We start from the raw sequence: 12,820 nt of genomic DNA on the forward strand, positions 1-12,820 counted from the left end.
TGCGATTGACACACTGTGATGAGAAACTATTGTTATTATAAACCAGTAAGATTAGAGGATCATCTGTTAGAGGAGTATAACCTTACCTCTACTAATTAACACAAAGTAGTTTTAGAGGATATACATCAACCTTGTTTGTAAAATAAAATATGTGCATGTAAATTAAAAGATTGATAAGAACTATAGCAAAATATCAATGGTGATTATTAAGAAAAACATAAAGGTGATGTTCTTTCAAAGCCAAGATATCATTCCATCCCTAGACTGGAAGTTCTATTGAGTATCACCAATAACTATCGGACTTTAACTATGGGACTTTGGGTGACTAGCACAGCAGTTTTATATGTATCTCTAGGACCTATAGCAGATTTCATTAACTGCAGCTGGCCTCATACACTCTTTCTTATTTCTTTCCTTCAACTCACACTCCCATTGGTTCTGTCAGGTTAGAACTTAGCCAGTGACTTTATCGCCAGTATGGGTGGTCAACAGCAACTAGCCCTCAGCATAGAGGAAGCTTCATTCTTCTTGGTAGCTCTGTACACACATCCTTCTCATCTTTCTCATTTGTGACCATCAGAGTCAAGAAATTCCTTTCCAAAGTCTATTCCTTTCCCATCAAGTATGAAAGGTGCCTATCATGGATAAAGGAATAGAGAAAATGCTTCCTTCCTACAGACCTATAAGTATATTAAAATATATCCCAGAATTAAAACATCTGGTGGGGGGAACTCCCTGAATAGATCAAAAGTTAGGCCATGACCTTCCAACAATATCTGACACTAAACCCCCTCACCCCTGTCCTCAGGGGACAAAAATCTCTTGATAGGGCCCTGATTCTGTTCTCTGGAAGGAACATCCTGTCCATTGTCCTTTGAAGCTTCTGCTCTTCCCCTGCCCATAGGGACTGCTCTTGGTTTTTTCCTCTCACTGGCCACATTTAAGGAAGGCCACATGAAAATTAAACAACATTTGAAACCTATTTGTAGAGAGAAAAAAAGCCCCAGGATGAGTGAAAGGTTTTGGATAAATCAAAAAGTTTTCTTGTTTTGTTTTGTTCTGTTCCAAGCTGGTGGTTTTATTGACAATATAGTATACTGACAATACAATTCCCTGAAAAAGTGAGTTGGCTTCTGAACTTTTGGTCTGTAGTTAGCTTCAGATGCAGAAATTACATCTAAATTCTTTCTAATATGTACTTCTTTATTCTGTCTTTTTTCTCTGTTTGGTCAACTTAATAGTGGTCACCCAGAAACATTAGGGCTAATTTAAAGGACTGGTCTTAAACTAATCTTTGCCTTGCATCACTCTATTCAATGGCATCGTTGCTCAAAGCCTTTTTAAAATCACATTTGTCTGGAGTCTTTAAAATTTTTCAAAGTTCCAAATTTGGGAGATTTTGCAATTTCTTTTCATTTTTACTGAAATCTGTCTAGTGTTTTCCTGAGCTTTTCTCTTCATCTTCTTGCTTCCTACCTTCCTTTCTCTATGCTACTTTCCTTGAAGGAACCAATTTCTGGAATTACCAGGCTACAATCCAGTAAACAGAAGCTATTATTGATATGTTGAGAAGTAGTTAACACAGGAATTAGAGAAGGAACAGCTATTGAAACATCGTGAGAGTATAGATCAGGAAGGCCACTTTTAAGACTTCCAAAAATACAGGACCAAAGGTTTTAGTTTTAATAGCACACAATTCATTCTCAGAAAAACCAGCACTAAAGTTAGCAGTCACTCCTCATGAACTCAGTCACCTACAGCCCAGAAGTGGATTACTATGAATATGTTTTAAACTAAGTTACCAACAAAATCCTTTATCAACTGCCTGCTCAAGCTTATGAGAGAAAATAGCTTCTATTTTCCTTCTACTTTCTAAATAACCAGGAGGTTCCCCTCCTGGTGGAATCTAATCAAGATTGTTCCAGCAACAAAGTCTGGGAAATGTAGTTTCTAGGTTTCAATCATTATAGTTTGGAGAAGACTGCTTAGGAGGGGGTGATAATACTAAAAATGAAAAATTATATTCTGCACGCTAAAGTCTACAGAAGTTATTAAAATCACAATTTTGGCCATGTTCATTTTCTGGCTCCTTCTTAGCTTGCTCTGTGTATCATATTTAGTATGTCCACTACATAGACAGGCACAACACAGATCACTTGAGGACAATGGCATGAGTATTCAGCATGACAATAGCATGAGACTTCAGAGTCTAAAAGTTCATGCCCTGACCAATGTGCTTTAAATAAATCTGAGCATTGATCAACTTTATTGTTGAGAAAAAATTACGTGACAGGGAGTGAACAGAACAATGTCTACTCTGGAGTTTGCTGCTAGGCTGCATCTTAAAGAAAGTGATAGATCTTCTTTAGATCTTATGTTTTGCCTCATTTGGAATAAAGGGATTAAGCAAGACGTGGTTTCTAGCCTTTCCTGTATCCATGGAGCCATTCTTCAAATGAAGTCTTATAACGAGTTCTAATAAAGGGAAGGGCTTCTCATTTGCTGTGGGGTGTGGCCCTGGAGCCAAAAGTCCCCCTGAAAGCTCCAGAAAAATCCCTTGGGCTCCATGAGACACAGTTTGAAAACTTCTGGATGAAACTATCTGTACAATATCCCCTCTGCTTCTAAAGTCCTATGACTGTTAGCATTTTCCTAGCTTTGGCTCTCTTGGAAGTAATACCAAATGTTCATGTTTACAAAAAATTAGCAAGCTCTAAGACTAATTAGTATTTACAGGCACTTCTAATCCAAATAAAAGTAGGGAGGGGCAGGAGAGAGGGCCTGTTAAAGCAGGACAGGTTCAATATTTTGAAAGCATTATATTTGGGACACAAAACTCAGGTTCTAAATGACTTAAAGATTTGATATGACATTACTCAGGAGAAGCTCTGATTGCTGGAACAATGCTACAGGAGAATGCCCATAAGCACTATAAAAGAAAAATGACCCCACGCTGCCTATGGGATAGCAATTAGACTTAACAAGAACCTGCTGACATTGTCATTTGGAAACATAAAACCAACAGTATTTCCAAAATGGCAAAGAATTCCATAATGTTCACCAGACCTTCCTTTAAGTGGAAGACCAGCCTCGGTTAGGGTCAATTTGGAGTAATTTAAAAGACAGTTAATGCAAGAAAACAGACAGAACAAAAATACACGATTGCTAGAACCTTCTTGACAATTGTCTTATTATCCATTTTCCAATCAAGCTTTCATGTTTTTCTTTTTCATTGTATAGCAACCTTATTATTTGAGCCACTACAAAGGCCAGATCATAAAAGTTACCACAGAGAATTCAGGAGAAGTAGCCTGTTGCAGCAACATCAGGAACCCCAGCGATGGCTATAATTTTGCCATAGCCCAAGGACTGTGAGTTTCTACAGGTTGTGACATGCTCCTAAAGCTTTGGAGTCTGGGATGCCAATATATTTGACCTCAGTTCTCATGCTTTTCTCAGCTCATCATGTGGTCACAGATCTGCAAAGCATCAGAGTCATGTGGCTCTTTTGTTTAATCAAGATTACAATTGTGCTTCTAGATCCATTTAATTCTTTAAAAATGGCTTAAACCCCACAACTTGTTTAATCCCATCTCTGACCACCAATACCATAGTGGTTTCTCCCCTTGCATTATTGTCTCTGTGACTTCATTAAGCATTCTTAAGGGTTGTTAGTGTTAACTTTCTCTGGACTGTATCCTCTCCCTTTAACAGAATAAAATGGAAAGCTTACAGACTTTGATAGCATAAGGCTCAGGATTTGAACCCACACTCCACCTCTTAATAACCGATGACTTTCATGTCACTGTGAACTTCAGTTTTCTTGTGTATAAAAGGGAGATAATGATTCTGCAACCTCCCAGTACAATTTCAAAATGTTTAGCATAAAGCTTAGACATAGTAACTACTCAATAAATAATACTATCTTGTTCCTCCTTTCCTAGAGAAATTTCATATATTTGTATCCTGGGTAGTTTTTACCCTAGAGATAGTTATTAGTTGTTGTTGATAACAAATGTGATAACAGCATAGCTGAAGAAAACTTTACTATTTTTTATCTTTGTGCCCCTCCTCTGAGAGATTCACACTGGAAATGTCCACTTGACAGATTTCCAACTGAACAAACATAGATGCTGCTACAGTCACTTATTTTCAAAACCTGTTTCTGTCTACATTTATGGGGGTCTGGTAACTTGATTGTTATCTGTGAATATAGTGAGTATAGATATCCCAAAAGTGAGTTGTATAGATTTCTTTCTCCTTCACTACAATATTACCCCAATTTTCTAAGTCTCTGCTCTTTTTCTGGTAAAACAGCATGCTGGTGAAATATGTAGGTTTTTTAAAGTGTGACTAAATAACATTTGACCAAATAAGAGCATGACTCAGAATTTCCATCAGTTCAAGCTAGTTTTCCCCTTGCAAAAGAACTACCAGTTCAGGATCACTGCCATAGTTTGGATATTGAATATGCCCCAAAGACCCATGTGTTGACGACTTGATCCCCAACCTATGGCACCACTGGGAGGTGACAGATTCTTTAAGAGATAGGGACTAGTGGGAGGAAGTTAGGTAACTGGGATGTGAGCCCTTAGAGAGAATTTTGGGATCCCAGCCCATGGCAAGCATCTTTCTTCACCAAGAGCTCTTAATTTGATGTGGATACAGGCTCAAAAACAACAAAGCCAACTTTCCATAGACTGCAACCTCCAAAACTGGAAACCAAAATAAGCTTTTCTTCCTTCTAATTTTATTACCTCAGGTATTTTGTCACTGTGATGGAAATGTGACTAACACAATACCCCAGTATCCTATGGAAGCTTACAGATTTCCCTCAACAAAGTGGTCAATTATCAAGTTTGGAAAAAGCAGTAATTTTGCTATGTTTAAAGATATTCTCTCCAAATTTGGGTGTTGCCAATGTTAGTATTAGGAAGTATAGCCTTTAAGAGGTGATTAGGCTATGAAAGCTTCTCCAAGTTAATGGTATTAAAGCGTATATATATATATATATATATATGCTCATATAAAGCATATATAATACCAAGGTAATGGCTTAAAGCATATATATAAGCTTATATAAAAATATATATATATAGCATATATATATCTTCATATAGCAGTGGCTAGTTTGCACTAGTTTGCCCTTCTGCCTTCTGTCATGTAAGAATACAGCAAGAAGTTCCCCACCAGACCAAACAGCAGGACTTTGATCTCAGACTTCCAGGCTCAGATCTCTCAAAGAACAGTGAGAAATAAATTTGTATTCTGTATAAATTACCCAGTCTTGGGGATTTTGTTGCAGCAGCGCAAATAGACTAAGCCAAGCTTCCTCTGGTCAGATTCCTGATTAATCAATCACAGAGGACACTGGAGGACAGAACCATCTGTTTTCTCTGACGTCTCAGACTCATGTGACTCCATGTATTCCTGTTTAGTGTGCATTTTTACACAGGGGTTGATTTTTTGGTTGTTTGTTTCAGAAAGGTATTCGAACACTGGAGATACTAGTATTCATTGGTACACAAATTGAGAACATTTCATCTAGTCCAAGTCTTTCATTTTAGAAGGGAGGTTGCTGAGACCCAATTAATGACAGAGAATCTAAGACTGCCAAGTTATTCAACATTCTTCCTTCTTTCTCACAGTCTCTTTGTGTTTAAACAAGGACCTCATCAGAATCTGTGTCTTCCCTTTGTTACTTTTCCATTGTATTATTTGCGGAAGTGCAGTGCATGTATGTGTACCCTACAAAACAAAAGAACATCCCCTTGAGAAATGCTGGCTCTCATTTCTAAATAGACAATAATTTGTGTTTATTCCACAGAACTAGACACTGGCAATGACATGGGAGGGGCATTTAATGGCAACATGATTACAAGGGGAGTGCCTGATATCAGTCAGGAGCTTATGGCCAGGGCTGGGTTACGGTAAGTCATTCATACACTGTCCATTTCTTGGTTGTCTGCTGTGCCAGAAAGTGTGCTAGGTGCTATAGATACAAAGATGAGGAGGACATAGTGTTGCCTTCAAGCTGCTTACATTCTAGTGTAAGAAACAGGCCTGCAACAAATCAGCTTAGTGCAATGATAGAAGAGTTTTAAGAAAAGCTCACTTCTACCTAGGACAACAGGAAATTAGACATTGTTTTCAAGCAATAATGTTTTGAATAACTCCTAATAGTCACACACTGACTTTGTTTCCTTTCTCAAAAGGAAAAATATCCCAAATTTCAATTATTCAAATTAACCAGAGTAGCAGTACAGATAATATAAAATGGGGACTAAAAAACAGTGAATTTTCTGCTTTAGCATACATCATATGACTAACCACCCCCCACCCCCAGCAGCAGCTTGCCTTCCTAATTGTGTTTCCTCAAAGCAAATGCTAGCGCAGGCTTATATCCCTTGAGCACACACCAGCTGGATAGTAAGAGGAAGCCAGTTCAGCATTAAAAATTGACCGCAGATAATTTAGAGGGCAGACGAGCCACAGGCAGGTAACAAGAGTGGAATATATCATTATTTATAACCAGTGAGGACTTGCACCGGCCCACCCTGCAGCCCTGTCTCCCATCTTTGCTGAGGTTGTGGTCCTGTTATAAGTCTTAATAGACCCTTTTTATGAATATATCAGTAGGAGCATAAACAAGGTCATGTGGAATTTAGAGAATATTAATGAGACCTATGTAAATTTAGACAGCCCAGAATGCAGTTGTTAGATCATTTTCAAGTGAATGAAATCTGAAATGTGCTTTTCACTTGCAAATCATCTTCTCCCCAGCAAGTGCCCACTGTAAATGTACTCCAAAGTGCATAAAGCGATGGGTCTTTGAAGTATGTTTCATGGAATAACTGAATCAAATTAAATCACTATTTACTTCTGCCATAATAGAGGCTCTGACAAATAAAATGGAAGATGTTGTTGCCATTTTCGTTGACTAAAACAAATCCTTACTGGGGAGAAAAAGATGAGAAAGACACTAAAATGTCACTTGCTGACACTGTCATTCCCTGACACTCAGTAAATAAACATAACATCTATTAGTTGTCATGGAAACATTCTGCCTGATTCTGAGCCTCAAAGCTTAACAATAAAGAAACCCTGATATTTGAGGCTGTCCACAAACAACTCTTGGCATTTCTCATGAGCTCACCAGCACAGGAGCTAACATTTTCCCTGTCTATTTTCTTTCTTAGACATGAATGCATTTGCTTTGGAAAGAAACATGTATCTTAGAAACCTATCAAAAACATTTGAATACAGCTACCTTGGCAATCTCTGCTGTCCCTGCTCCTCCCCCCACCTCTCTTTTAACCTTTGCCTGAGATGAATTTAAATGGCATATTTAGTGGCTGCGTATTGTATTTCCTGTACCCAATACTGCACAAAAAGCATTGATTTAAATCATTTACAGTAACCATGTGGGGGAGGAGAGCCCAGCTTTCTGCACCAAATGCTCCCAGATCCACAATAAGCAGCCACAAATATAGACAACAAATGAGTGTGCTGGTATTGTCTCTTTTGGTAAAGAATTTTTCTTTAGTAAAGACTTACTGCACACTTCTAGAGTTCAACAAGAAAGCAGCTCAGATGTGTGAACATAAAGAATACTCAAGCTTACATCTCCCAGGTAACAAGTCTCAGAAATGCTGGCCCAAAAAGTCAGTGAATGTTCCTATTGTGATATTTTTTAAATCATGGAATTTATAACACCTCAAAAAGCAGGAATGGAGCAAGTTTAAAGGTTACAGCTGAGCACCACTAAAGCACTAGAGACACCACTGTTAATAATAATCAGCTGAAAAGCAAGACCCGGCTTAAACTTCGAGCTGTGCTAAAATATTCAGCATTTCTAAAGCTCAGGAGACTTTGACAAGCTAGGCATAAATCAGCGGGAGGCAGGGGGGTAAATTCCTGATTTTCTGGTCTTTTCCCACACATTCTTAACACCACATTGTTCCATAACCAGAGCTGAAGGCCAGAGTGGGTTCAATTTAAACTGGGGCCCGGGGATGTAGCTCAATCACACAGCGCCTTCCTGGCAAGCTTGAGGTACAGAGTTCGATGTTCGATCCCTGGTACCAAAAAAAAAAAAAAAATCAAATTGGAATAGGTTTTCTCTAGGTCTTAAAACAACTGTTTCTAAAAGACATTTAAGGATTTTTTTTTTTTTAAGTTTTCTGAAGTGAGGCCAAGAGGAGATTACATTGATCCCAACACTCTGCCAAACCCTATCTTTGGACATAAACATCTTGGATTTCTCTAGAACTTATTAATCCATGTCTCCATACTCAGAATGGTTTAAATAGCCGGCAGTCAGAAAGTAATTGAAGAGAGGAAACTAAATGGGCTATAAATGAATAAGGTTGATTCATAGCCTCTTAAAATGAGCTCAGGGATCATTTGCATGAGAAATTCAGAATCACCTGAGATGCTCAGGCTCCAATACTCCACCCCAACTGAGCCATACTGAATCAGAACTCCCAGGGAAAAAGACTTTATCATTGGCAAATGTCACCAAGCGATTCTTTCCATCAGAAAACCATGCATTAAACTTTAACCTCTAAAAGTGGAGCCCAGGAATCTACATTTCAACTATACAGTCAGTCACAAGCATGGGCCCATAAAATATTTGTTATATTGACTGGAATGTATCATATACTAAATTTGTTTCTCCAAAGAAAAATCATTGTTCACATTCTCATTTTTCTATTTTTCAGAAATTATTTTTCAAGTAGATTTTCCCCTCCAATCACAGTGTTCTCTCTTGGAGAGAGACAGTTGGAAGAGACAATGCATTTTGCCCCAGATTTTTGCAGAATGGGCCTCCCTTCAACCAGGCTGATGCCATAGCAAAAGTGGGGGTTGGGACTCAGAAGACCTTCATGACCTTAACTAAGTCCTTCACTGCGCTGAGCACCAGTTTCTTCATAACTGGAATTTTCCCAGCTCAACTTATACTGCCATGTGGTAAACTTTCTAGGGTCCCTAACACTGGCTAGTAAAGGAGAAGAGGAAGGGAAAAAGCCTGTAACATGTTCTTGACCAATTCATATTGTTTTCCAGTAGTTGAGGAAGGTAGAACTTCAAGGCTTCTAATGCTAATATATTTTATTTTATGTTGCATTTTCTCCCTATCAGTCCAACTTCCTTGTTTTATTAACATATGGAAGAATCTTGACCATGAAGACACACGAACACCAAGTTTCCCTCCCTCCTCTATGTCAGCACACTGGGGGCATAAGGTTCCAAAGACACTGTGGCATAAGTAAGGTAAGAATGAGAGGGAGCAAGAGCAGGCTGACTTTTCTCCACTTGCTCCTCTTGAATATATTAGCCCAGATGTGTTTATATAGTTCCCTGCCTTTTGGCCACTTTGCTGATACCATAGAAAGGAGGGAATGAAAGGCTTAACAGGCCATTTTGTTCTATATATAGTACGCTGTAATTCTAATCCCATGAAGAATAGAAGCCATAGGAGAAGTGGCAACCTGGCAGCAAGTCTGCTACACTAGAATGGAGAAGAGTGGGCACAAGTGGGATGTGTGGTGTGTCGACTGTGAGGCCATCTCAGGCAAAATCAACCCCTCACCCTCCTGACTTCTCCTTCCTGCATGACTCCTTATCAGCCACCATCAGGCCACCTTTGGTTGCTTGTACATGTAGGGCTCCAGAGATTTCCCAAGACTCCTCTGGGTCCTTCCAAGCTGTGGAGATACTCCTGCTAGCTCTCGGTGCAAGGCGGCAGTGTTTTTTTCCCAAGAGGAGCTTTCATAGCAAACTAAGGGAAAACAAAATCAATTTTTCATTAGAAACATGAAAGCATGAGAGATACAAAATTCCAGATCGTCTCAAGTAACTTTAACTCATTTCCAACCAAGTTTGATTTCCCTGGCACAGAACCTGGTGGAACCAATCTAGAACCTTCCCCTCATCCTCTCCTGTCTGAACTGATTGTCAGACAGATAGACTTCATGTCTTAGCCAGAAGTTGAAGTGAGTTCTACCTACTTCTAGGCCTAGTTGGACTCTTAATACTTTTCTGAACATCCTATCAGGTATTTTCCTGGGGGAGATGTTAATGGCAGCAGGCATTGGACACAGGTCATTGGGGTTCACATTTCCACTTGTCACCGGCAGGCTGTATGATCTTGCACAAGCTACTTACCATCTCTTAGTCTCAATGTCTTCTTGTCCAAATAAGATAACCATGCTAAATTCGTGACCTGCTGACAAGATAAAAACACATGAAAACCTGCAGGAAAGATATACCCATAAAACACAGGGTGTAAATCTTTCTGCCTCTCACCCTCACCCAGCTATTCTTTTGGCTCCTCACTTGTATTTGAACTCTAATTCTCTCCCCTTTGGGTGTCCTGCCTCAATCTGTGACTTTATGATGAAGAAAGAGTTCAGAGTAGGTGAAAGAAAACACAGCGAAATCAGCATACCTGGTTTAGAGGCACTAAGTCAAAATGAGATGAAATGAGGAGCCAAACTAGAGGATGGCAGAGAAAATGCAAAATAAATGTGTAAAATGTGATGAAATCACAATCTGAAGTTTTATGCACTTGACTGAATTTTGCATGATGAGAGGTGGAGAAAGAAAGCTTAGTCACGGCAAGAAAGGGAGAACCCAGCATTTGGAGCCAAGAAACCTGGACTTCAGGTCTTTATTGTCCTTTACTGGTTTTATAATTCTCAGAAGTCTTTTTACCCCTGAGTCTCATTTTCTTCCTCTGTAAAACCAGGCTGGAAATGCCTACAAATTAAATGTGAAAATGTGTAAAATGTCTGAAAGATGATGGGAGGAACAATTATTCAATAATAGTTGCTTCAGTATTTATTATGGCCTTGAAGTCACCTTTCTTTCTGGTGCCTCAGTTTCTTCATTTGTAAAGAGCAGACAAAATTGAACTCTACACGCCTTTCTGTTTCTTACTCATTCTTTATCTATCAGGAGGTGAAAAGTTTGATTTGCACATGTTAGATTCAGGCATACATTCATGCAGCAGAGGTTTCTGGTCAAGTTGGTGACATGGATGAGGACTTCTAGAGACATAGTTCTCAAATAGTCATGCCAGCCCTATAGGTACTATGGGGAGGCCTAGGAGGCATTTTGATTGTCAAAATGATGGAAATGATGTACTATTACACAGAAGGGAGATTATTATCAACAATATTGTATTATATAATTCCCAATACCTATGAAAGAGGATTTTGAATGTTTTCATCACCAAGAAATGATAAATGATGATGGATAGCTTAAATATCCTGAGTTGATCATGTACATAAATGTACTAAAAAATCACATTATATCCCATAAAGATGTACAATTATTATCTGTCAATGAAAAATAAACAAAACCTGGGTGTGATGCCATATGCCTGTAATCATAGCACTCAGGAGACTGAGGCAGGAGGATCACAAGTTCAAGGACAACCTGGACTAGATAGTGAGTTTGAGCCCAGTCTGAACTACATAGCAAGATGACAGTCATAAATAAATAAATAAACAAACAAATAAATAAATAAACAAATAAATAAATAAATTAGAAGGCACTACTGACATCAGAAGGTAGGAGTCAGAGATATATTATGTGTACAATAGCTACAATAGAAATAGTGTAATGAATTGTACAATGTATGTCCCCTCAGATATTCAAGTAGGGTTCTCAACAGTGGAGCCTGGGAACATCTAGAGGTCCCTGAGATTGTTTCAAGGAAAACATCAATGTCAAAAAGCCATTTCACAGTAACACCATGACATAACTTGGTTTTTTTATTGAGTTGAACTTTGCAATGATAAGACAGAAAGAACTGGTGAGTAAAACCCCTGGTGCCTTAGCACAAATCAAAGCAGCAACACAAACAATGCCATACTAGTAGTCATTGTATTCTTCACTGCTATGTATTTGTGCTTAAGCAAACAAGAAAATACTCCAGTTTCACTTAATATGCTTGATAAGACAATAAAATTACCAACTTCATTAAACTTGATCCTTGAGGACACACCTTTTTAATACTCTGCTTAACAAAGTTTTGCATGTCACAATATGATTTTGTTTTAATTGCAAGCTGAACAAGCCTGTTTTTTCATGGAATACCATTTTTACTTAAAAAGAAATCAACTAGCAGACAAACTATGGTTATTCAGATCTATATCTTACAGAGCATCTTATAAAAAACTTCTTTTCATTTCCAAGAAAACATACTTGTTACCAATAATAAAATTCAAGCATTCAAGCAAAAACACTAGAATTATGAAAAATTTGTACCTACCACCATGAACTTGAGAGCCTTCCCAATAATAAAAGATCTTTCTCTAGGGCCAGAGATTTAGCTCACTGGATCTGTCACCTGCCTTGCAAGTGCAAGGTCCCAAGTTTGATCCCTGCTACAAAAAAAAAAAAATCTTTCTGATGAGATCAATAGCAATATTAACAGTATATATTCATTTTTTCTTATTAAATTATTTTACTGGTACATTGTAGGTATACAACACAATTACATTTCCCATTGGGAATTGTACCTTTACATAATGCATCTTGGTTCTTATTTTTTCCCCATTCCTAGCCCTCCCTTCACCCCCTCCACCCTTCCCTATTTACAAAGACTTTATTTCCATTTTTTCCATTTCTCAGCATTTTTCATTTCCCTTCTTTCCTTTCCCCTGCCCCTCCCACTACCCCTACCCCTTTGGACCTTTTCTTCCTATTTTACATTATCCATTATTCATTCTAATCATTGGTACATTTTAGGTATACAATATAATGACATTCATCATTGGAAATTTGCACCTTTACATAGTCTCTCTTG

General features: G+C 38.3%; 1 long non-coding RNA gene across 2 annotated transcripts in view; it reads right to left on the reverse strand.

Moving 5' to 3' along the window:
* LOC110348078 (uncharacterized) overlaps positions 1-12,397 on the reverse strand; it is a 148,396-nt gene extending 135,999 nt beyond the window's left edge. Inside the window, exons 1-3 of one of the 2 annotated variants that reach the window (XR_015449335.1) lie at positions 12,284-12,397; positions 10,171-10,228; positions 9,596-9,784 (exon numbers count right to left, since the gene is read on the reverse strand). This is a non-coding gene — a long non-coding RNA (uncharacterized LOC110348078). Of the gene's footprint in view, positions 1-9,595; positions 9,785-10,170; positions 10,232-12,283 lie in introns of both variants that reach the window. The other variant, XR_015449334.1, reaches the window with a different exon arrangement.
* Between the last annotated feature and the right edge of the window lie 423 nt (positions 12,398-12,820).

The sequence above is a fragment of the Heterocephalus glaber genome, unplaced genomic scaffold, assembly GCF_053883595.1.
Source record: "Heterocephalus glaber isolate CG9 unplaced genomic scaffold, H.glaber_assembly_v1.0 deba00000676, whole genome shotgun sequence".
Classification (NCBI taxonomy): Eukaryota; Metazoa; Chordata; class Mammalia; order Rodentia; family Bathyergidae; genus Heterocephalus; species Heterocephalus glaber.